Below are 22,734 nucleotides of genomic sequence, written 5' to 3'. Positions count from 1 at the left end.
GGAACGGAGAGCAAATGACAAATCTCTCTCTCCCCGTCGCCTCCCTGCATCTCTCTCTCACCATCTCTCCCACTGTCCTGCCAGAGGCCCTCCTCAGCCTTCCTTCCTCCCTCCTTCCAGCACCTTCCCATCCTATCTGACCACATTGATATTCAAATATGCCCAGGCTGCATTCCACCTTCCCTCGCCGTGAAGGTCTCGCCGAACAACCAAAGGAGAGAGAAGTTGGCCGCTGGTGTTCCCACCCTGATCCTTAATCCACAGTTATAAAAAAATGACAGAGAACATGCGATTAATTGCACTATCGCAGACTCATATCCAAGACGGTAACCGTCAATCTGTGATTAGAGGAACTTAAACAGGTCACTAAAAGGTTGTGAGACTGCTTAACTAAGACAATATAGGAGAGAGATGTCATTTCCCTCCCTATGTCCCAAACTCCTGCTTATTATTTGCTCTCATGTCTGTCTGCATGCAGCTTCTTCTGCAGACACAATCCCCAAAGAGAAACGGCACAAGAAAGTGGAAAAAGAAATTGTCTGTCTGTTGTTGTTGTTATTGACATGGTCCCACATGACATGCGAGTGGAGCCAGCATCTCACATCTGGCCATGAGCTATCATTATCTTTGCCTTCTTCTCTCTGATGAATCTGCCCCGGCTCCTCGCTGAGGAGCTGGGCTTTATTTAATGGGCTCTTTCAGCCGTGGTTTGCTTGGCGGAAGCCTCTTACAAACCCATTTAAAGAAGGGTCTATGGATTTCATGGCTCCCCGGGCGTCTCTCCTTCTTTCAATAAGGTGAAGTCCAAGGCTTTATCCATCCGTCAATGGGCCAGGGGAACAGTGGATGCAGCAGTTTTTAATCCCAGAGATGCCACTGTCCACTGTATGCTTGGCTGTTCTCTGATAGGAGCGCCTCCGTGCGCAGCTCTCACCTGGGGACTTTTAAGTTCCTGTGGCAGAGCAGATTTATTGTTGCATAGATGGGGGATAAAGACTGGACTCTGCCCGCAGTCAGAAATATAGATAAAAAGATGGAGGGAGAGACAGAGAAAGAGGATGCGAGCAGATTCGGGTGGTTCTGGAGTCCAATAGGTTTAACATGCAAGCAAACACATGGTCTCCATGAATATCTGTTTACTTGACTTTTTTGGATTTGAATCATCTGTCTGAAAGCATCAATTTCCTGCCAATGGTTGAACATGAAACTTGAAAAGAAAGACTTTGATTCATATAAAACTAAATAAACATACGTAAAAGACGGAACAGTGCTTTAAGCTAAATGCTTAAAGAGGCTGACGTGTCATTAGTTTTGAAAGTATTTTCCAAAAACTAAATTGTCCCAAATCAAATGTTACTGTGATAATCACATTAAATGAAAATGAAGTATTATATTTCGTTCTTGGAGGGGAATTAATATCTGCACCAAATTATGTGGCAATCCATCCGAGAGTGTTTGAGATACTAAAGTGGTGGACTGATGGCTCCTCATCTTTGTTTTCCATAGAGCCACACAGCCAGCATTACTAAAAACTCTTTACAACATTAAAAGTTTGCAGACAAACTATTGCTGTGTGATTAAAGCTTGAAAAGTATTATACACTCTTTCTCTTAAACTAAAGTAGCAACAGCTGTTTTTCTGGCACTTTATAATGTTCATATTTAATTGTATTTCTGTAGTTTTCCTTTGTAATGAAACCCAATGCTCATTATTACACTCTAATCTACTTCTGCTCTCAGCAACAAACATAAAAAAAGCCCTTTTGTAAGGTTTGAGTGTTATTTGTTATGACCACCACATTCAACTCTCTTTCTTTCCATTAGCCACTGGCATACAAATGAAAGGCTTTGAGGCTGAGGACCGATCAATGTGTGATTCAGTTACTTAGAAGCAAATGAAATGTGGTCATTTTTTTTGCTCTTTGATAAATCACTAGCGAGAAACATACACACCTCTTTCAGAAATAAAAGTATTTTCTATTGCCAGTCTCTTGATTGTGCCCCAGAGAATTGCAGGGCAGTGGTTAATGACATTATCAGAGACAATCACTTCACTGAGGTCAGATGATGAGGACTTGAAAGCAATAAAATACTCCACCGTGAGAAACTGTCCGTCAGCCCACACACACAGACACACACACCACAATGGCATGTCTTTTGTTCAAAAAATATATGGTAACCCACTTATTAATCTATTAAACAATATTCTGCAGAGAACAACACCTTCATATGTTGAACCGTATACGTTTTAATCTGTGGAAAACACAACAAAAGAGATTACCAGTGAGATTTCTTTGTGATTTGCATATTTTTCCAAAGTTACGTGCATATGTATATGGGCAGATGGTGGTGATGATGCTTTATTTAAAGGGCTATTTAGATGGTCAATTAAGAAACATAAAGCCCCTGACACATAAATTTGGTTAACGGTTTTAATAAAAATTATTTTCTCAAAGTTTAATTTGCTGGCGTGAAATTAACCCCGAAGATACAAGATGTGTGTAAATTTGAATATGTGACAGGCGGTCTGTATCAAAGGTTGAAAGTGTTAAAGTTTGATTTTACTGTGTATGTGAATGAATGGCTTCACATTCATTACGTGCTGATTGAAGTAAGTGAAAATGCATATTTTGTCTGTTCACCTTCATCAATTGAAAAAAAGCTGTTATGCCATAAAATCTTTTTTTGTTGTTGTCTTCCAATAAAAAAAATATGTAACAGTGCGTTGCTTTCCAATTTACTCTTAATAACTAAAAATGTTCTATAAATATGATTATTAGGCACATTTTGGAAGTTCATATTTTCGGGAAAACAGATGCGCTTTTCAATCCTGAAAGCAGAAATGAAATGTTCGCTCTCAGTCCCTTTTTTTTTGTTTTGTCTGCCATCACAAATTGTCATGCAGCACAAAATGTATAAAGTGCTCTCATCCAGAAGTGCAGTTTAAGTTTAGACTGCGGAAAATTGAACACAGCAGGTATATCTATTGTTCATTGTGCTCTTTTGAAGCATACTGTAAGTGCAGCGTAATCACGGCACCGCCTGTTCTCTTTTAATCCGCAGGAAAATTTTATCTTAAAAATGAATGAGGTGAAGAAAAAAAAATCCAAATAAAACTGCTCAGAGACACCAGAAAGACTGAAAAGTCTTTAAACCCCTTCAGACACTTCTCGTAAGACTTGTTATTACTTTTAAAGAACATCTTTCCATGTTCTCATTCTTTTCCTCCACTTCATCCTCCTGCTGACTGTCGTGTGGAGATGGACAAACACACATCCACCTTCGCTCAACTCAGGGCCTCAAATTCACCTCATTTGGATCCTTAAACTGTTGGAAGACAGTCGAACACTCGAAGGAAAGTCACGTGAGCGCAAGCAGCGCAACAAATTCTGGTAATCCTGAAATGATTGAACTTTTCGGACAAGTTAAAGGGCTTAACTAAATGAAATAGTAATTGAAACATTAATAATTCATGATCATTTCTCCATTTTAGGCACATGCCACGGCAATTTACTGGATGTACCGTCTGGGTGGAGAAGTCCTTGCAGGCAGCAGCCGAAGAGTTGATTTCCATTTTACACACTTGTTAAACTTGTGTTTTGTAATTCAAGTGAACGATCAAAGCTGCATTGTAATTTTTGAAGAAGTTATTCCTGGAAGATTGCGTAAATGCAGACAAAAAAAACCCCCAGATGTATAGCTATTATTATTATTATTAGACTGAGGAACAGCTTCGCCCATGAGGCTGTCAGGATGCTGAACTCTCTCCCTTTTCTCCCCCGTTGACCCATAGACTCTGAACTTTTGCACTATGGACCTGTATTTGCACCAAATTGTACTTATATATACTGCAGTTAAGCGTCACTGTGGTCGTTGTCAGTTTTATTGTTTTTATTGTTACATATTTATACTTTTCTTGTTTTATCTTTGTATTTTTCGCACCGTGGGACTTTGAGAAACAATATTTCGATGTCTCTATGTCTTGTACGTATGGTGGATTGACATTAACATTAACATTGACTTTGACTATTTCTTTCACATAATCTCATACAAAAGTCCATTTCATTGAAGGGCCTGTCAAAATCCAGTCAAGAAGAGTTGTATTAACAACTTATTGATTATAAAAACTCAGTCAGAACTGAACGGAAACAAACAGATCATACATATGTTGTGTGTTCATTGTGTGTGTCTGTGGTTTGAGAGGCAAATGAGAGACATTCAAATTTTTTAAAAATAAACCAACAGCATGATTATAGTTTTAGTTGAAGGTAGTTGTCGGTGCAAAGTCAAACTATCACGGCTGCAATTATTTTACCTCCTCATATTTACTCTGTCTGCTCTCCACAGACACACAGGTCAGACATTTAGTAATGTTTGCTGACCCATACAGGACTCCACTGGGTCTCACCACCAGTCTTGGGAACTTTTTCAACAGGGTGCCTTTGAGTTCTTGTACTCACATATGGGAGAGTAAGCTGTACTATATAAAAAGTCAGAATTTAAATAGTACCCCTCAAATCCCTTTCACTTCATTATTATTTGCAGACAGCTACAGATTTATAATTTGCACCTACAAGAGCAAAGAGCGTACACTTCCACCAGGCCAATATTCCACTCTGCTTTGATATGCAACTCTGCAATGACACCCACTATATACTGTGTGTGTGGACATATCTGCTGTGGCAAAGCTGCAATCCTACAGGTTCCAGTTCTCCCCTATGAAACTGTCCCTGAGCGCTCCGTACAGGTGGATCCCAGAGGATTACTAACGGTCGGGAATTTTGATCTCGATCAAGCAACGACCAACAGTGACATCACCCATTGGTTCACCGTTAACTTCCCTTATGAAGCCGCAAGTTCAGATACCTGACCGGACCACAGACCTGTCAATCAAACAGACACGCACCTAAAAACAGCTTTTTGAGGCCTATTTTGGAATAATGACGGGATTATTTTCAGATGAACCGCCAGAAAACTCATAAAAAAGAAGGACTTCAGCTAACGACACCATCGTAACATGTGGAAACCAGCCCCTACTGGCACTCGGTCGTACTGCAGTTCATGGCACTTCTGCATTGGTCTCATTTTTCAATGATCGTGACACGGAGTCATCATATTTTTAGAATGGCCGAGGTTTTCTCACTTCTGAGCTTCATTGCCATCTACTGGACGTTGAGATGTGTAGCATTTAGTTGGCCGAATAATAATTTGTGGCTTCGCCCGTGATTTGGATCCACTCCAAATAATGATCTGTTCTTCCTTGACCCCTTGCAACACCCTTCCACTAAGTTTCACGAAAATCAGGTCGGTAGTTTTTACGTAATCCCGCAATCTGGAACCATAAACCTCCTCGGTGGCGCTAATACAATTTTTTCCAATAAAATGCCGGTACATTGATATCAATGTATCCCCAAAAAAATAGTCCGTGGTCACCTTCTAAATCTGTACAGCACACCCTCCTCTCCCGCTCTCCCACCGCGTCGACCATCTGAATCCGTGACGACAGGTCTGTTTTTAGCCGTGCCGGGCGGAGGCCTGGCACGGTGTGAGGGGGAGGCCGGACCAGTGGGGATGTCCTGCTGCAGTCTGTCCTGCACTGAACGCTGGACTCCTGGTCGTCCCATATTAATCAGATTTGCCGCAGCAGCCATATGTCCAAGCAGCGTGATAAACCCCGGCTGCTACCTGGCACCCGCAGGACGCGCTGTCAACACAGTGTGTGTGTGTGTGTGTGTGTGTGTGTGATTACATGGGTGTGTGCATTTCACACATCGTTCCTCCAGAGACATTCCTTCAAAGATTTGTTGAGACATCAAAAATATTTGGCATGATTATCTTTGGTATTTTTTTGGTGATTGAATTTTTTTTCTTTAAGATGCTCTGAGTATAAAAAAATAAATTAAAAAAAAATAAACCAGGGCATCTGAGGTAATCCTGAAGGAGGAGGAAGTCCTGTTTGGGCCAAGTCATTATTTGTCACAGTGTTTGGGGAAATACATGGGGTTATGTACGTCACTGCAAAAAGAGAACTGGCACTATGGAAGTGCATTAACTAATGCTCATTCCTGTTTTCCATCTGTCACCTTATGCATAACAGCACATTATATATTTCATATTATGATTCAGCTCCCAGGATGTCCTATTTCAGACACTCTATCTCCCCGTTTCACAGCGTACAGGAGTATCAGCACTGGTGGCGCGGAGAGCATTTTGGTAATACAGTACAAAGAGTGACTGAACATCATTTCAGATCTGAAGCTTTCTATTAAATTCCACAAAAAATATGCATTCCACAATCCATAATTCATGGCTGAACCCCGCAAGAGGCAACATCAACACGTGTCAAACATGATTAACTGCGTCTGTATCGCACACAAATTTAATTCCTCTCTGTGTCTCTGCCTGTAAATCAGACAATTATTAGCGAGCCCGCTCACAAGATTCATGGCGGAGGTTTTTCATGAGTTTGAATGTCACTACTGTTATTTAAAAAAAGTAAAAAAAAACCAAAAAACAATGTTTCTCCAAACTTTTTTCCCCCCATGAATGGATAAAAAGTTAAAGCCCACAGAACAGTTCATGTGTTTGTTTGAATAAACAAGGCAGATGTTGGTATTGCCCTCTGCTGTCTGCGAAAGACAAGAAACAACAATGCGTCTCATTCACAACATTTAGCAGCTGCTAGGAAAGAGTTCAGAAAATGTTTCGTCTGCAAAAATTGTGGTAAAATTCTGTGAAATTAAGATTTATTTTGAACTTCATGTTGTTCCTGATTCATGTGCAAAATTGTAGGATACATATTTCAATTCACACCGGATCATCAGGGAGGCGCCTGATCGTCCCAGCAAATCCCCCACACACGTTCAGAGTCATAAGGAACTATCTTCAGCAACAAGAAGAAGAAGGAGTCCGGCAGCAGATGGCATCGCCCCCTCCCACCTCCAACCCCCCTTTGCCCCCTCCTCCCAGGGCCTTGATATCAACAACATGGAATCAGTCTGGGATTACATGAAAAAAACAGAAGCAATTGAGACGGCCTAAATCCACAGAAGAACCGCGACAGGTTCTCCAGGACGTTCGGAGCCACCGTACCGTAAAGAAATGAACGGATGGAGAGCTGCTGCGCCACGAGATTATTCTCAGTTTACTGGAGAATAAAAACTATTTATGGCATCACTGTAAAACATTTCTTTCACAACTGCATTATAGCTGCTAAAATTAAAGACCAACTATGGTCATTTATAGAAACGGGGTGACATCGGGCAGATGTTGGATGAAGATACATTTTATTTACAAAGGAACAACACAAGACAAAAGATTGTGTAAAAATAAATCTTAATGTATTTCGGTGCACCGTGAGCATAACTAAATAATTAAATGATAAATTCCTCTCATTAAAAGCCATCAAAGGGAGATCAACGTTCTCATATGATATCATAGTCACGCCATCATACTAGGTGGGCCCTTCTCCTCGCTACCCACCCACCCACCCACCAACCCCACATGTGCCCCCTTCATGCCGTTCAACCCCCACCCGCACTTCACCCACCCATCCTTTACACTGACATACATCTGAGCAGGACCCTGCACCTTTTGTCTTGGGCTCCCTCTTTGTTAGCAGCTGGTGGACAGAGCAGCAGCCTGCAGCACGTCTACGCTGCAATGACAGCAAGCTGAAACACATCAGTCCCGTTTTTTTTTTTAATTTATTTATTTTTATTTTTTTTACTGAATGTAAAGAAAGCTAATGAAAGTAGAAAATAAATGAACACTATGCATTTTTGTGAATTAATTGTTTTGCTTTTATTTGAATAAAACATTTAAATGTCTGGGGGAGGGAGGGGAATCAGTGGATGGGGGAATTTTTTTTATTTGTACTTTTATTATAAATATATTTTATTATAGTAATTATATTAGAATACTGGGATCTATCTATCTATCTATCTATCTATCTATCTATCTATCTATCTATCTATCTATCTATGTTGTTGTCTGTGTCTGCTTGAGGTGTGAAGCAGCATCACCACCAAAGTGAACTGCAGATAACCTCATGACGTGGCAGACATAGTATGCAAGCCTATATAAAAATTGACGGTGGCTGCATGTATCTGGTGGTGGTCTGAGCCGCTGATAAAGCTTTGCAGACTATCTGAGTTCAGTCTTAGATGAAGGATGAGCTTCTCAGGCATAGACGTTGTCCATCCTGCTGATGCTCCCTCGTCTCATCGTAAACTCTTGTGCACCCTCTGGTGCTTGCTAGTCTCTCAAACTTCTTTGTGTAGCCTGCTTTGCAGATTGTCTTCCTTGTCTGTGTGGTTGCTCATTATTCAGAGACAGACGGATCTCAGGTCATCTGCAGCTGCAGCAAAGGAGAAGCAGGAAAGATGGCGATCATCCATTAGACCGACCGGGCGCACGCATGAAATACGAGGACAACTTTTGGGAGGATCGCTTGAGGAGAAGATTGTACCAGTGAGTTTTTCCCTCTTGCACTATATTTCCAGTTTCGTCAAGATTTCGGCTGGGCTTTCAAGGTCTGCGAGAACGTCGGTATGGTAGATCATGGGATATAATTTGGAGAGCGCCTCGTGAATGACCTGGAAAGAGCTGATCTCCCCCGTTTCTCCTTTTAGTCCAGGTCCAGACGACTCGGCAGAGGAAGTCGGGGCGAGATTTTTGTCGGGTGGGCTCTCTGGCTGGAACCCATGCAGCCAAAGTCAAGTGGGTCTTCTCGCTTCCCAGTTAATATCCTAACCAACCTACCGCTTCCTCGCTATGTCGCCTTTCGGTTTGTTGTCAAAGTGACACAAGGAAATGGACGCGGCGGTGTAACGAGGCTCGCCTGCGTGTTTCAAGCAGCACCGGAGCGGAGTGTTTTGTTATTCTGACATGTCTGGTCAGGGGAATTATTGGCCCCGGCTGTGCGTCCCCTCTCCGGCCGTGCGTGTTGTTGCGCGTTAGCTTCATGGAGAAGCCATTGCACGGATTGCTCTCCTCTCCCAACCAGCCTCCATTAGCGACACAGAGGAGCTGGCATAGCCGCAGGTCCAGTCACACACACACACACACACACACACACACACACACACACACACTCACACTCACACACACACACACACACTCACCATGAAAGCCATGTCCAGCGTGAGGAGGCTATATGTGCTCCCCCTCCCCTGCTCCTCTCTAATTTAAAAAAGAAACCTTATCTGGTGGCTGATTTTGAGTCGCTTCTCCACAGTGTTGGAGCTACATATCTAGATGGTCGTGAAACGAATGTAAAAGCACAGTGTGGCTTTACAGAATTATTATTATTTATTTTTTAATGATTCTAACGCTTTGCTTTTGTTCCTGGTGCTTATGGCGACATTGTTAGCCGCTTGTCCCCCTGCACTGTTCGGATGTTTATTCGCTGTCACTGGTCTCAAGTCAGGTATGTCATGCAAGGAGAGCTTCACCATAAAATGGAGGAAAGCAGATGAGTCTCCAAGGAGAGCCCTGGAGTCAGACAGGCAGGATCCCTCACGCCAGAACAAAGGTTGTGTTTGTAAAAAAAAAAAAAAAAAAAACTGATCGGCCACCTCCTCTTCTTCCTCTTCTTCCTCTTCTGCTGCTGCTTTTTCAGCTCGGAAGTTAAAGTCAGCCAGAGGAAGCAGAAGAACTCTGAAAAGTGATCTTAGATCCTTTAATGGGGCTTTCAAGGTTAACTTATGCGTTTCAACTCTGGGAACTTACAGCTTTAATGTTCATGATTAGAAACAACCTGTCCTGTTAATATGTATTATTATTATTATTATTATTATTATTTAAAAGAAATTCATTTACAGCTGACACTTTTGTAAAATGTTACTGTGATGTCTGAGGGACACATGGATGGGATAGGAATTTTAATGCTGAATAATGCAGTGTTTTGACCATGCAGGTGGTTAATGTTCAACAGTGTCAACACACACACACTCACACACGCACACACGCATACACACACACACACACACACTCACTCTCTCTCTTCTGGCTGAGCGTGCATGTGTGTGAGGGTGAAGTAATGGCTGTTGCAGACCGCTTCTTTAAGGAAGTTCTCAAGATGTTCCTCGGTTTTTTTGTTTTTGGACGAGTTTCTGGTCCATTTGCTGTTTTCTGAGCACTTTAGTGGCTTTAAATGCAAAATAAAAGTGTTTGGTTGTTTATAATTTGTAGACTAATGGTTTACTAAGGGTGGCAGTGGAGTCTTCTGTGTACTGGGCAGCACACATGCATGTTATTGAAAGGTTATTTGGTGCTTGAAGTACTTTAAAAGTTTTTATTTTGGGGGATTAGGTTGTCAGTCCTTTGTTAACGGGCTCTGTGTTGTCATGGACCTCGTGTCCACCGTCCAGCCTCAGGTGACTTTTCACACATTATATCCTAAAGGTGTCTGTTGACCGGCCTGTCAGTGAAGTGAAGGAGGTGTGTTTGCAAGCTGTAGTGTGTTTCTGTGTTTTATAGCTGCTGTGTGTGTGTGTGTGTGTGTGTGTGTGTGTGTGTGTGTGTGTGTGTGTGTGAGACAGAGAGGCAGTGTGTGTGTGTGTGTGTGTGTGTGTGTGTGTGTGTGTGTGTGTGTGTGTGTGTGTGTGAGACAGAGAGAGGCAGTGTGTGTGTGTGTGTGTATGTGAGACAGAGAGAGGCAGTGTGTGTGTGTGTGTGTGTGTGTGTGTGTGTGTGATTGTGCTACGCTCTGCAGTTCCCCTGGTCACTGTGTGAAATCTTGCTGACAAGGAGACTGTGAGCTTGACACACTGTGCTGCGACAACGCTGGGGCTGAGAAGAGCAATCAAAATGGTGGCGATGCTCCTTCTCCCTGGTGTGGCAGGGCAAACAGGTTCTCAAGGAGGAGCCGATAGAGGACGGGCGGAGAGGAATCTGCTGCGGTCGACACATTTGTCTCGCAGACGGCTGCAGTGGATATTAGTCTGCTGGATGCTGGATGTTCTGCAAATGAGCTCGCTGATTTAAAACCTGCAGGTGATTGGGATGTTGTTTTTGATGAAAGCGCTTGACTCCACACAGCTCGTCTCTCTGCACTCACATTTCTTGCAGCAACTTTCTCAGGACTTCTCAACGCATTCTTGACCTATTCATGCGCCACTAGTAGTTTATCTATGAGCATCTGTCAAGGGGGCCCCGGATTCACCGAGGCCCCTGAAGTCCCCCGGTTCCCTGTGGGCCAATGTCTCTGCTGTAATTTGATAAATTGCACATCTTCATGGTAATAATATACAAAACATGCGAATTAAAAAGTGAAAATTATAGCTCTCTCAGGAGGCCCTGAGTTACGTGGTAAATTAATCGATGATAAACGATTTAATTGGAAACTATTTGAAAGTGATTAATGGTAACTCTAAACTGCAATTTAGTTACATTACATATAATATCTTTGGCTTTTAGACTGCTAACCTTTTGGACTGTTGAATATGTTACCTCGAATTGTGGGAAATTGTAATGTGACCTCACTTTTCTGATGTTTTTGAGACTAAAAGATTCATTATTGATTGATATTAAAGATTATTGTCAGTTGTAGCCCTACTAAATAGAATTTTGCAGTCAGTACTCTACTAAATGGAGCATATCTGTAAAGATTAGTGTTTTAGTGTGTTTATTACAAATGAACCTGTGATAAAGTAGTGCATGAGTAGTGCATGCGTGGGACTGCAGCTCCTGACGACGTTGACAATATGACATGAAATCTATTTTTTTATATTGTAGGTTTAATTATAATTTTATGGTCCAAATCTGTAACGAACCAAATATGAGCATTCTGCTTGAATTTTACTTCTGCATAAAACATTTAATTTATTGTTCATGCAGTTCAGCGTAAAGGTGACGGGGCAGAACCGAACTATGGCAGATAGAAAAAGAAAATTACATAACTGGATTTTTTTTTTTTGTTGCAAGGTATTTCAGGATTACGCTGAAAAAGCTTGACAGAGAGGAGAGAGGATCAAACAAGAGAGACTTCTGTGATGGTTTGAATGCTGAAAGGAAGTGGTCGTGAAGCTCATCACTCACCCTCTCTCTGTGTATCTTCCTCACTGACACCCACACCCACACACCCACACACCCACACACACACACACATACAGACACATAGACAACCACTGCCTCTCCTTCCCCTCCCTCCATCTCGCTCATTCATTCACTCACTTTGGGTGATGCACTTCTCCATTCTTCTCTACCTGGGGCAGTGAAGAAGGCTGGGGAGGCACACAAAAGCAAATTGAAATGCTCCAGTGAGTGCTTTCTTGACATGATGCATGGCTCACGAGATGCAGCCTGGCCCTGCTGCTACACTTGCAAGTGTGCTGAAGCAAACAAGGCCCCGGATCTAAAAACACTACAGTCATCACAGCACAGAGAAAAAAAACAAAAAACAACTTGCTACTTTTCTGTTGCATTTCACTGACCTGACCTTCATGTTTCTGGCTTCATGTGTTAAGATTGTGTGTACAGCTGCTTGAATTATTTAATGCTGTGTAACCATAGGAGGTAGAGATCTATTCGAAGCAACTAAAAGGCAACATCATGTCAGGGTTTAAGTGGAACAAGGAAGTGGCTCGGACAGAGGTGTCATTCCAGTTTTCTGTTGTTAGTTGCCACGTTACACTGCTGCAAAACTGGTTCCTCCTCTCTGCTTTTCATCAGAACATCAACAGTTCAAGGCTGCCTTTCCCCTCCTGGAACAAGACTTGTAGGTCAGTGAAGCTCGCAGTTGCGTCTATCTACCTTTGACATAGTCCTTTCAGTATACGTATGTTCAGGGATGAGTTTTATAGAAATTGAAAGTTTTAAGTGGCTGTTTGTCAAGCGAGATAAATTCAGCCACCTACGCTGTGTCCTCAGGTTTACAGCTTAATTTCAGGATTCATGTCCTTCTGTAATAAGACACAGTGAACCAACTCTGTTGGCCTTAAGCTGCCTGTGGTGGGGAAAAAAATCCTGAATTCTTTGGAGACGCCCGTTCCTTGGGCAGTGTGGTGCCACCGGACAAGGCCTTCATTGAGCAGGAACAGGAGTGGTCTTGTAGAAGGGATCCACACTGGCTCGGCCTCCGAAGCAACAGAGCTGTCCAAGAACGATTAAATATTTAAGAGCTTGGAAAGGAGGTCTCAGTGGTAAGTTAATATTGATGGGTCTCTCATCTTTCCCTTCTCCAACTTGTTGATCTGCCTCGAAAAAACGTCTGTTTGGTGGACCTGGTGAGGAACCTCACTTCTTCTCTTCCTAAATAAACGCAGCTTCAAAAAGTTCGTCGTTCCTCCAACATCTTTGTGAGGAAACCGGACGGAGTTTGAATTCGTGGCCTCTTATGGTCACTCTGAAATACTCTGTCCTGATGAGCCTGTAACCTCACCCACTCCCTGTAACTGTAGTAACTGCCATGTCAGGCTTACAAGGAAGTCGGCATTGCAGTGTTTTCTGGCAGATGTCCACCGAGCACCACTGACAAGAAACCTTCCAGTGCATCTTGTCTTTTCTTGCCATATTTGTTTTTGTTCTTTAATTTTGGTGAATTGGGGGGAATTGAATATGGATGAAGGCGTTTGGAGAAAGGAAAGGAAACAGGAGTGAAATCAAGGTTTTAGGTTTGATTGACGTGACAAGGAAGGTGTGTCAGTTACATCCCATATGTTAGAAACTCAATTACACCATTTTTTGTTAGTTAGATTCTTTGAGAGCTAAACTTTGGTCTGTGTAGTTTGTTCACAGTTGTTTGAACGAGTTTTCTGAGATAATGCAGAATTCAGACAGCAGACGATTGATTTACGTCAGGAAGCGGTTTCCTTGGAGAGACGGACGACAAGGCTGCATGGAATGTAAGGTTTCCTGGAGTAATTGTCCTTGTGGAAAAAGACTTCCTGGTTTCTCTCCAAGATCTGTCCTTGGACATCCTTCACTTGCCTGACTCTTCATGTTGTTTATTTAGCCCACCAACCCATGTGTTTCACTTTGGGGAGATCTGACTCAAGCACGTTTTTCCGTGTGTGAACATGTACAGTTTATACTTGTGTGTTGTGTGACGAGCAGCTAATATTTGTTTTGTTTTGCTGTAGCCTACTTGTGTACACTACTTAATAGAATTATTTTTTCTGAATTTTTCTCTTGACGCTCAAAAGGGAGAAACCTCCAGAGAAAACCAAATATATCTACCTATTCCTTCCCATATCAAATTGCAAAAATATTCACGCCTGAGGCTATTAATTAAATTGTGCACTTAATCATTTTTGGATGGAATATTTAATTATGTTGCTGAGGGTTGCCCCAAGTTTTGTCTTTGATGCTTTTCGGTTTAGAGGGAAAAAAAAGATTTCATTTCTATCATAAAGCACTAAAAACATGACAAGAACATGATGGGTCACCTATATTTCCTTATCTTCAGAAGATTCCACATATCTTCTTGAAAGTTTCGTACAACAGGGTGATTCAAAGCTCCGTGTTTTGAGGCACGCTGGACAGGTTGTGGACTTTGAAGAGAAGCAAAGTGATGCTGATAGGTAGCCATCTTTGCAGCGAGCAAAACCGCACATCTCACTTCTGCTTTCTGCTGACTGTCATGACAGTCTGCAGAGGAACCGACAGGAGGGGAAGCTGCTCGCTCAGGTCGGTGCTCTTAAAGTTAAACACTTCCATCTGTGTAACAAGATAGCAGAGCGAGCAGAGGCAGCAGCTCCACTCAGCTGAGCAGGACAGTCAAAGACCTTGAGGAGCACAAAATGGTGGATGGCCATGCCACTGATACTCCAGCGTGATTGGCTGTGTCTCCTTGGCCACTGTGGGGCTGGCTGTGTGAAATGGAGTCCTCTGTGTAGAGCACTGGCCCAGCCTCAGCTCTGATGCAGAAGATAATTCTGTCAGCCCCGAGAGAGAGAGAGGAGAGAGCAGCCAAGTGAGGTGACTATACTAAAAGAAGGCTGAGCAGTAGACTTTCAGAGCTGGAGACATGCTTCTCTGCTTGCTTTCTGTCCTCACCCAACTACTACATTTTCTAACAGTTTTTTTTCTTTTGGTGCTTTTTGCATGAAAGGCTCATTTGGGGTTTTTGTTGACAGGAATGAAGAGAGTGACTATGTGAGGGTATTCATTATCTAACCTTCACACCCAGCAGGCTCGAGCTGAGGGATTTACCAGCCCCCTGTTTTGTTGCTTTGTGAAAATTTCATCCTTGAAGGTCACACAAATATCTCCGAGGCTCGTGATTAAAACCTAAATGCAGGACATGTAAAAGACCGTCTGCACTTTGCTTTGAATGGACTGGTGAATTTTTTTGTATTTTATTTTGCAGGGAGTTTTCACCATGACAACCTGAAGACAGTAGCCACACGGAAGATGGCCATTAATGCTTGTCTCCTCCTAATCTGCTTGGTCATTATCGTCAGTGCAAAAAGAGGCCAAACGTTGCTACCGAGTGCTCCGTGTTGCAGCCGTCCCCTTTTCAGGAGGAACAATCTGAGCCCTTTGCTAAACACAAAGCCTACCCTTGGAGCAAGGTTACTTGTGCCATGATGGCCGGCTTCTTTCTATCTCTTTTTTTTTTGTGTGCAGCTTTAGAAAGAAACATGAATTTAGTTAGTTGTCTTTGATTGAGAAATGAAATGTCTTGGTTTGTAAGGGAAGACTCTGAAGAGGAGAGTGAGCGCACTGATATTAAGTATTAAGGCCGTCTGACTCGGGTGGCTGATGTCAGGTAACCATCTGTCAGAGAGAGACAGGCTGACATGGGCGCTGTCTGACCTTGCAGTATGGATGACCCAGACATAAAATAGAAAATGATCATCTCTTCCTGGGATTAGCATCGTATTCCAACTGGCAGCCATGCGAAAGGCATTCCTGTCTCCTTCCTAGCTGGTCTGTCTCTTTTTGATGTGAGAACCTGCATTAAGGTCTCAGTCAGTAGAACACTTTGAGGTCCAAAGATCAAAAATCCTGTAATCATCCAGGGCTCTGCTTGTTGTCCTGTGCTACAGAGGTGGCACATGTTGTTATTGCGCAGCTGAGATGTCAATCTGTTTAAGAGCAGTATGACTGCATAAACATTCATTCAGTGAAACAGGAAAAAACTATTCTGCTCTGCCTCATTTTGTTCCATTAAACCTGCATTCAGTCATCCAAATAGGAGGGTGGTAAACCTACATGATCTCCTCCTTTACCCAGAATCCTTAAGGGTCGCCTGAGCCTGCTGGGATGAGTTGTTTCTTTTTTACGCCCTCTGAATGTGACACGAGTGAAGGTCAGGCAGCAGACAGATCAGCAAAGCTGGCTGGATTGCAGCGTCTGAAAGGCTCTGCACCTGTATTTACTAGTCCTCTGAGACAATCGAGGATTACTGAGCCGGTTTCCTCAATGTTTACAAAAAATCCGGACTTTTTTGGTGTTCATTCAGTTTTAGTAAACAGTTAAAAGAAACAGTTTTTTGTCTGTGCTTATAACGGCTAAACATTTGTTGTGTAAGAATGCACATGCTTCATTAATTCAGACTTGTAATTATGTTAAGATTCAATTGCCTAATTGCATTTAAAATCATAAAGTTATCTAATTTTGCTTAAATTCATTCTAATTCGATAAAAATAAAACATAATTTTGTATTAAATGTCAAGATAGTAATGGGCAGGGACAGCAAGGAGGCAACATGACAGTTTCAAGATGTTACTGAAGAACATTTTAGATTAAGAGCAAGCATAGATTTAAAGCCTTCAAAAAAATTCCAGAACCACAGTGAAGACAGACATCAAGGAGGGTATTATGGCACCATGAGGACCAGATCTAGATCAGGTCATCTCTCTGTGATGGATGGTCATATAAAGAGGAAGCTCTAAAGGAAAAACTAGCAAGAGGCCAACAGCAAGCTAAAAATAACCGAAGGACTGGACTGTATAGCAGTCTGTCCACAACATGCACTCAGCAAGACTTTTATTTGCTCCGCTCACTTCGGAGCTCTTCAGGGCAACAGCACCAAGACGTCTTCTCGCCAAAAAGCACATCTGAAGTCTGCATGCATGTGGTTAATTCCCATGACAGGAAATAAAACTTGTGGTTTGATTAAATATAGATAGGTTTTCATGTCAAATATAGAGACAATGACACGTATGTGCAGGTTGAAATCTTTACACAGCTGTTGGGTAGGTGGGGAGGAGAGATGTTTCAGACATATTTTTTCTGATAATGTAAACACAACTGTTGAAAATGATTGTGGCTGGAAAGTATCATCCCACATCCAGATTTCCAGAGTTCAAAAACATCTTCAGTCTGTATGAGAGCAAAAGGTGCTTCTGCTGCAATCACTGACTTAGTTATTGAAAAGGGCTTTAACCTTTACATGTTATCTTTCTGCTGGACAAACAAAGTGCCAACATTTTATAGATCTAATGCATGTGAAATAATCATAATACTCTAAAGTTCCCCATTTAATATGACCTCGTGTAACTTTAGTTTAACCATGGCAACTTGTCACAATGACAGGCTCATAGTAAATGCTAAAATGTAAAGTTGGTTAACATTTGCTGCAAGCTGCTGATAACATCAGACCAAGTAAGGCTGCAGCAGCACCAGCAGTGAGTGTTGTGCATAAAGATGCATCTTATTGGGTATGAGCTCAACATTTGATTTGTAAGAGGAAGAATGTGGTATTTCTCATTTCAGAATTTACACAGTTGTGTTTTATTGCAAAGTGTTTTGCTTGTCATCAGATGTTTGAGATGGATTCATGAGGAAGGAGGGCAAGAAGAAAATCTCTAGTCAAGGCTGTGTTAGCTGGTTAATGGTTGACCTACTTTTTTTTTTTTTTTTTTTTTTTTGGTTGCCATATGCCTCCTGGAACAGATTTGTTTTCCGATTAACGTCAGCATTTTTAGTCAGGTGTCTGATAATATCTTCTGACAATGAGGATTTTAGCCAGTCTCAAAGACACTGTGGGCTTTTAGACTATTAGAGAGTTGATGAAAGGTAGGTAGGTAGGTATTTACTTTATTAATCCCCGAGGGGAAATTTTTTTACTACAGCAGCATACAGAAGCAATAAGATAATAATAGAAATAATAGAATAAAATAATAGAATAAAATATAATAATAGAAAAGCAATAAAATAGCAGTAAATAGCAGTAAAAAAAATATAAAATGCACAGTATATACAGTACATTATATATCTATATATATTATATACAAACAAACCAAGAGATGTGGCCTCAGCATTGCTGTGATTAGGATACAAATATGTGTCGTCATAGCTGGTGGTTTAGCTTAAAATAGGAGTAATTATGTGGCTCAAACTGCCCTTTTTTATTTAAGATATAGGAATAATCTCAGACAAAAAAAAAGAAAAAAAAGAAGTATCATCAGATTTGTGAAGCTAATTACAATAAAAACATTGTAAATTGAAACGTACACTCTACAGGGACATGTGTGGCAGCGTTGCTGCTCCACCCTGCTCTTTTCTGTAGCATTTCATGTCATCCCTCAATTCCAGCAGATGTCTGATGAATGTTATGACAAAACGTTCATACTGACCATTATTGATCTCTTACATCTCCCCTGAAAAGGCCGCGCTCATTGATCGGGCAGGTGGGATCGATGTTTCATCTCTGTGTATTCAGACTTTGCTGAAATGAGCAGCATCATGTGACCACGTCATTTAAAGGAAGCTCTGATCCCAGACAGAGGAATGAGGTCACCGTCCAGCTTACTGCTCTTATCACACAAGAACTGTTGCAATGAGACAGATATGCTCATCAAGGACACAGTTAGAGATAAACATCTGTCCCATTCAGGTGGTTGGATTGTGGTATTCTGAGTTGACTCCTGTGTCGCAATCTATTGTGTTATTAACGTGCTATTATCTCAATGTATAACATTCAGGAAATGACAGACCAAAGTAACAGCCCACGCTATTTCAGTTAAGCCAAGCCATGCGAGTTTGGGTATATATAGTTGTTATTTCCGGTTTGTATTTTTTGACATTTCTATTCTGATATGCAGCAAATGTTTTAGGATAGACAATTACTTATTTGGCTTTTCATCCAATGCCCTCTTGAAACACCTGATAGGTCCTGAATTCACTCTGCAGCACGACAACGAGTCCAAACACACAACCAGTTTAACGAAACTATCTTCAGCAACATGAAGAACAAGAAGTCCTGCAACAGATGGTACTGCTCGCCCACCCCACCACACCCCACCCCCACTCCCTCCAGAGTCCAGGTCTCAACAACATTGAGTCAGTCTGAGATTACATAAAGAGACAGAGCAGAAGAAATTGAGACTTAATCCACAGAACTGATGAAGTTCTCCTGGATGCACAGAGCAGCATTTTTTCTTAGTCATCAATTCATTAACTGCATTTTTGAGCCACACTAATATATTCCACTTCAAAATATTGCAGTACACAAGGCCTGCATGCACCGTTAAAAATAAAAACCACAAAAGTGCAACAAAATTGCAGCTAGGGCTAAAAGCCAATAAATAAAACAGCAGACTTTTCCTAACTCTGTTGACGCATTCTCAAAGGAGACTCAATTACTGATTTGACCATGTTAGATTTGATCATTGCTGTCAATAACAATCCGACGATGACGCCCGATTTAAAATCATGAGATCACCAAAGTGAGGCGCATGAATGTCATCCAATTTCATGCCAATCGTAGTTGAGACATGGTGGCTCGACACCCAAAGTCAGGAAATCACCAGAGTGAATAGGAGCCATCCTCTGGGTACCGTAGATATCTCCACCAAATTTCATGACAATCGATCCAACAGTAATTGTGCTACTTCAGTCTAGACGTCCCAACACTTTAAGATGCGAGAGGACATGACAACAATGAGACAAAAAGTATGTAAATAATGTAAATCTGTAAAAAACTAAATCGGCCTTCGTCATACACAGCACCTAGATACTGTCTCTCTGCTTTAGATGCTTACTAATGCAATATGAGACCACCATGCAGCATTGTGGTTGCATCTGTCAATATGTTATTCTTCAGTGAAGGGATGTGCCACAGTATTTGAATATTAAGGTCAGACAGGTCGGTCCGGCCTTTCGGTTTTGAGCCAGTGTTGTTAGCTGCTACAGTGCAGACAGATAAAAGCCTGTGAGCTAACTGAAGTGTGAAGCAGCACGCAGGCCAAAGAATCGCAACAAACCAGATCCTGTTATTTTTTTTTGCCAGGTTGCATTTGAGGACACCATAACTAATCTGAACCAAAATAACTTTCAAAGTATCTATTAAGAAATTCTTGAGGGACCCTTCGCAGGGAATAATGCTCTGTGACATGTTCAGCCCACATGGCTTTAATGTTGTGCTCTGAGACCTTCAGGTGAGGCTAAGCCATGAAAAATCCAAGACAAGTTGATGCTGGAAATCTGCACTGTGTGTTTGAGGTTGTGTCAGTGACTGTGTGTGTGTGTGTGTGTGTGTGTGTGTGTGTGTGTAGTCTTCACTGATTATCGTGTGTGTGCAGGGCAGTGAATTTAGGCACATATGGGTGCACGTTAGCTGACAGAACAAATGTTAATTATGCTTCCTGACCAGCCTTTAGCTGTGGTTTTAGGGCCTGTAGCACCGTGTATGTCGGTTCACCATAAAAATGAAATGATATAATAAATGTGTGGTCCCATCCCACTGTTAACATCGGCACTTTATTTTCTTTTACTTTATTATTATTTAAATCTCGCTGTTACAGATCAACAATATAATTCTTTTGGTATGAAGTTTCTGGTCGCCTGGCAACCATTAGTCCAACAGTCTCTTTTGGCTCTGGTTTGGGTCACTACCGACTCCTGCGCCACACTGTTAGCTATTTGTGACTAGGGGTGAGTTTTTAAAGCATTTTTACTTAGAAAGGCTTCTTGCCACTGCTAAAAATAAAAACATTAGATTTTAAAATTAAGTGTGACAGTAGAGATGAGTCATAAGGGCAGTGACTTGTGTCAATTGGACACGAGTGTCTTGGATACCAGAAGCTAGTTAGAGATTTAGTACTGTGACCAAGTAAGGATGGAAAAGGGAAACCTCTCAATAGTGTTTTTGTTTGTGTTGAACTGGTTCATTGGTGAGAAGAAGCATGTTTTACATGTGCTTTCCAGTAATATGGCTTTCAATTTTGTGTAATATGTTGAGTTATTCACATTTTTAGTTGTGATGGGTAACGTAGCGAGAGTTTCTGCTTGGCTGTTGGTTTAGCTTCTGAAATGTAAAGATGAGCGACTTTTCTTTGTTGTACATGATAGTAAAGTAGTTAACTTTGGATAAAGGGGTACGAATCTTTAAGATGGCCCCTTCAGTTCTGGGAAATTACAATCTTCACAAATTCTGGGGTCACCAGATTACTCAATATTGAAAATATTAGTCAGTTGTAGCCTGACATAGGATGAGATTTACACCCCAAATATTTTACAGAAAATGATCTGCATTAATAACACTGAATAATAGTTTAATGGTAGAGAGCTGTGACAAAATGGGAAAGGCACTTCTCAAAGATCAGGCTGTTTTGTGGGTTAAGATTTCCCACAGATGTGGAAGGAGTGACTCAGTCGTCCTGACCCTCCAGTCAGTGTCTGTGGTGACTCTATTTGCAACTCCGGGCAGCCTGGACGGTCGTGGCAGTCACCTAGTCTGAACTGTGTGGATGTTCCATCTGAGTCAGCTGCTTTTCAACCTGTTTTTTGGGAGGTTTGCGTGATGTTGTTCGCCTCACATATTGTCTCTTTTGCAGCGATTTCTCTTCACCAAGTTGGAATTTTCTTGATTTCAAGTGGGGATATGAAACGTTTCACTTGTTTCCCCAAAAAACTGAAATGTGTTGTTGTTCATAAAAGGAACTACTTCTGATAAGCCAATGCATTGCATGCTGTTGGTTCTTTGGGTGCTACACTTCCAACCCACCAAGGCATGGACTCTACAAGACCTGAAGGTGCCCTGTGGTATCTGGCACCGAGACGTTAGCAGCAGATCCTTTAAGTCCTGCGAGTTTGTGAGCTAAAGCGGCAGCTGATCAGACTTGTTCCAGCAAATCCCCCAGCACCCTGCTGCCTGCTCATGGTTTGTCGGACCCCTCTCAGCCCCCCCACTGCTGACTGGGAGCACCCTACGAGTCTTCTTGTTTTAGAGACACTCCAACCCAGTCATGTGGCCATAACAAGTCACTCAGATGTTCAGGTCTTTGCACCTGCCCATTTCCAGTTTTCTGTATCTAAAACACGTTGACCAGAAGAACCAACTCACTCACCATCTGATACATCCCAGACTTTGGCGTTTACTGTTGTTAAAAGATAATCAACGTTGTTTGTTTTGCTGATAAGTGGTCCAGCGATGTGGTCATAATGCTTTGGCATACAGTCAAAAGTTAGAAATCAAATAAGAAGTGTGGTCTAAAGAATATTATAAAATGGTGAGAGGTGCCTATCACAATCTCTAAAAATCCAACAGTTAAATCTTCATATTGCTCAACCAAGAGTACAAAACAGAATAAGTTTACTGTCACGTAAGAGAAAGAAAAGCAGCAAATCCTCACAATCGATAAGCAGGTATTTTTTGCATGAGATATATCTGAAACAGGTATTCAGTTATTAAAATAGTTGCTAAGTATTGTGACATCTCGCAGTGGGTTTCAATGTAATCGGATCAAAAGCTTCAGAAGTACAGAATAACTTCAACTGTTCACTGCTACATTAGCCACCAAATCAACTTTGGCCATTTGAACATGTCTCATCATCAAAC

The 22,734-nt window shown here is 41.7% G+C and overlaps 1 protein-coding gene across 2 annotated transcripts in view; it reads left to right on the top strand.

Annotated features, from left to right (window-relative positions):
- Positions 1-8,176: 8,176 nt before the first annotated feature.
- Positions 8,177-22,734, top strand: part of znf462 (zinc finger protein 462) — a 49,017-nt gene continuing 34,459 nt past the window's right edge. Inside the window, exon 1 of one of the 2 annotated variants that reach the window (XM_069171139.1) lies at positions 8,177-8,471. The gene's annotated coding sequence lies outside the window, so the exon portion shown is untranslated. Of the gene's footprint in view, positions 8,721-22,734 lie in introns of both variants that reach the window. The other variant, XM_069171148.1, reaches the window with a different exon arrangement.

This window comes from Embiotoca jacksoni, unplaced genomic scaffold (genome assembly GCF_022577435.1).
Source record: "Embiotoca jacksoni isolate LCO1_2020_lvr unplaced genomic scaffold, fEmbJac1.0.p SCAF_10, whole genome shotgun sequence".
NCBI classification, from domain to species: Eukaryota; Metazoa; Chordata; class Actinopteri; family Embiotocidae; genus Embiotoca; species Embiotoca jacksoni.
The sequence above is the reverse complement of the archived record's forward strand: the minus strand, read 5'-3'. Positions and strand labels throughout refer to the sequence as shown.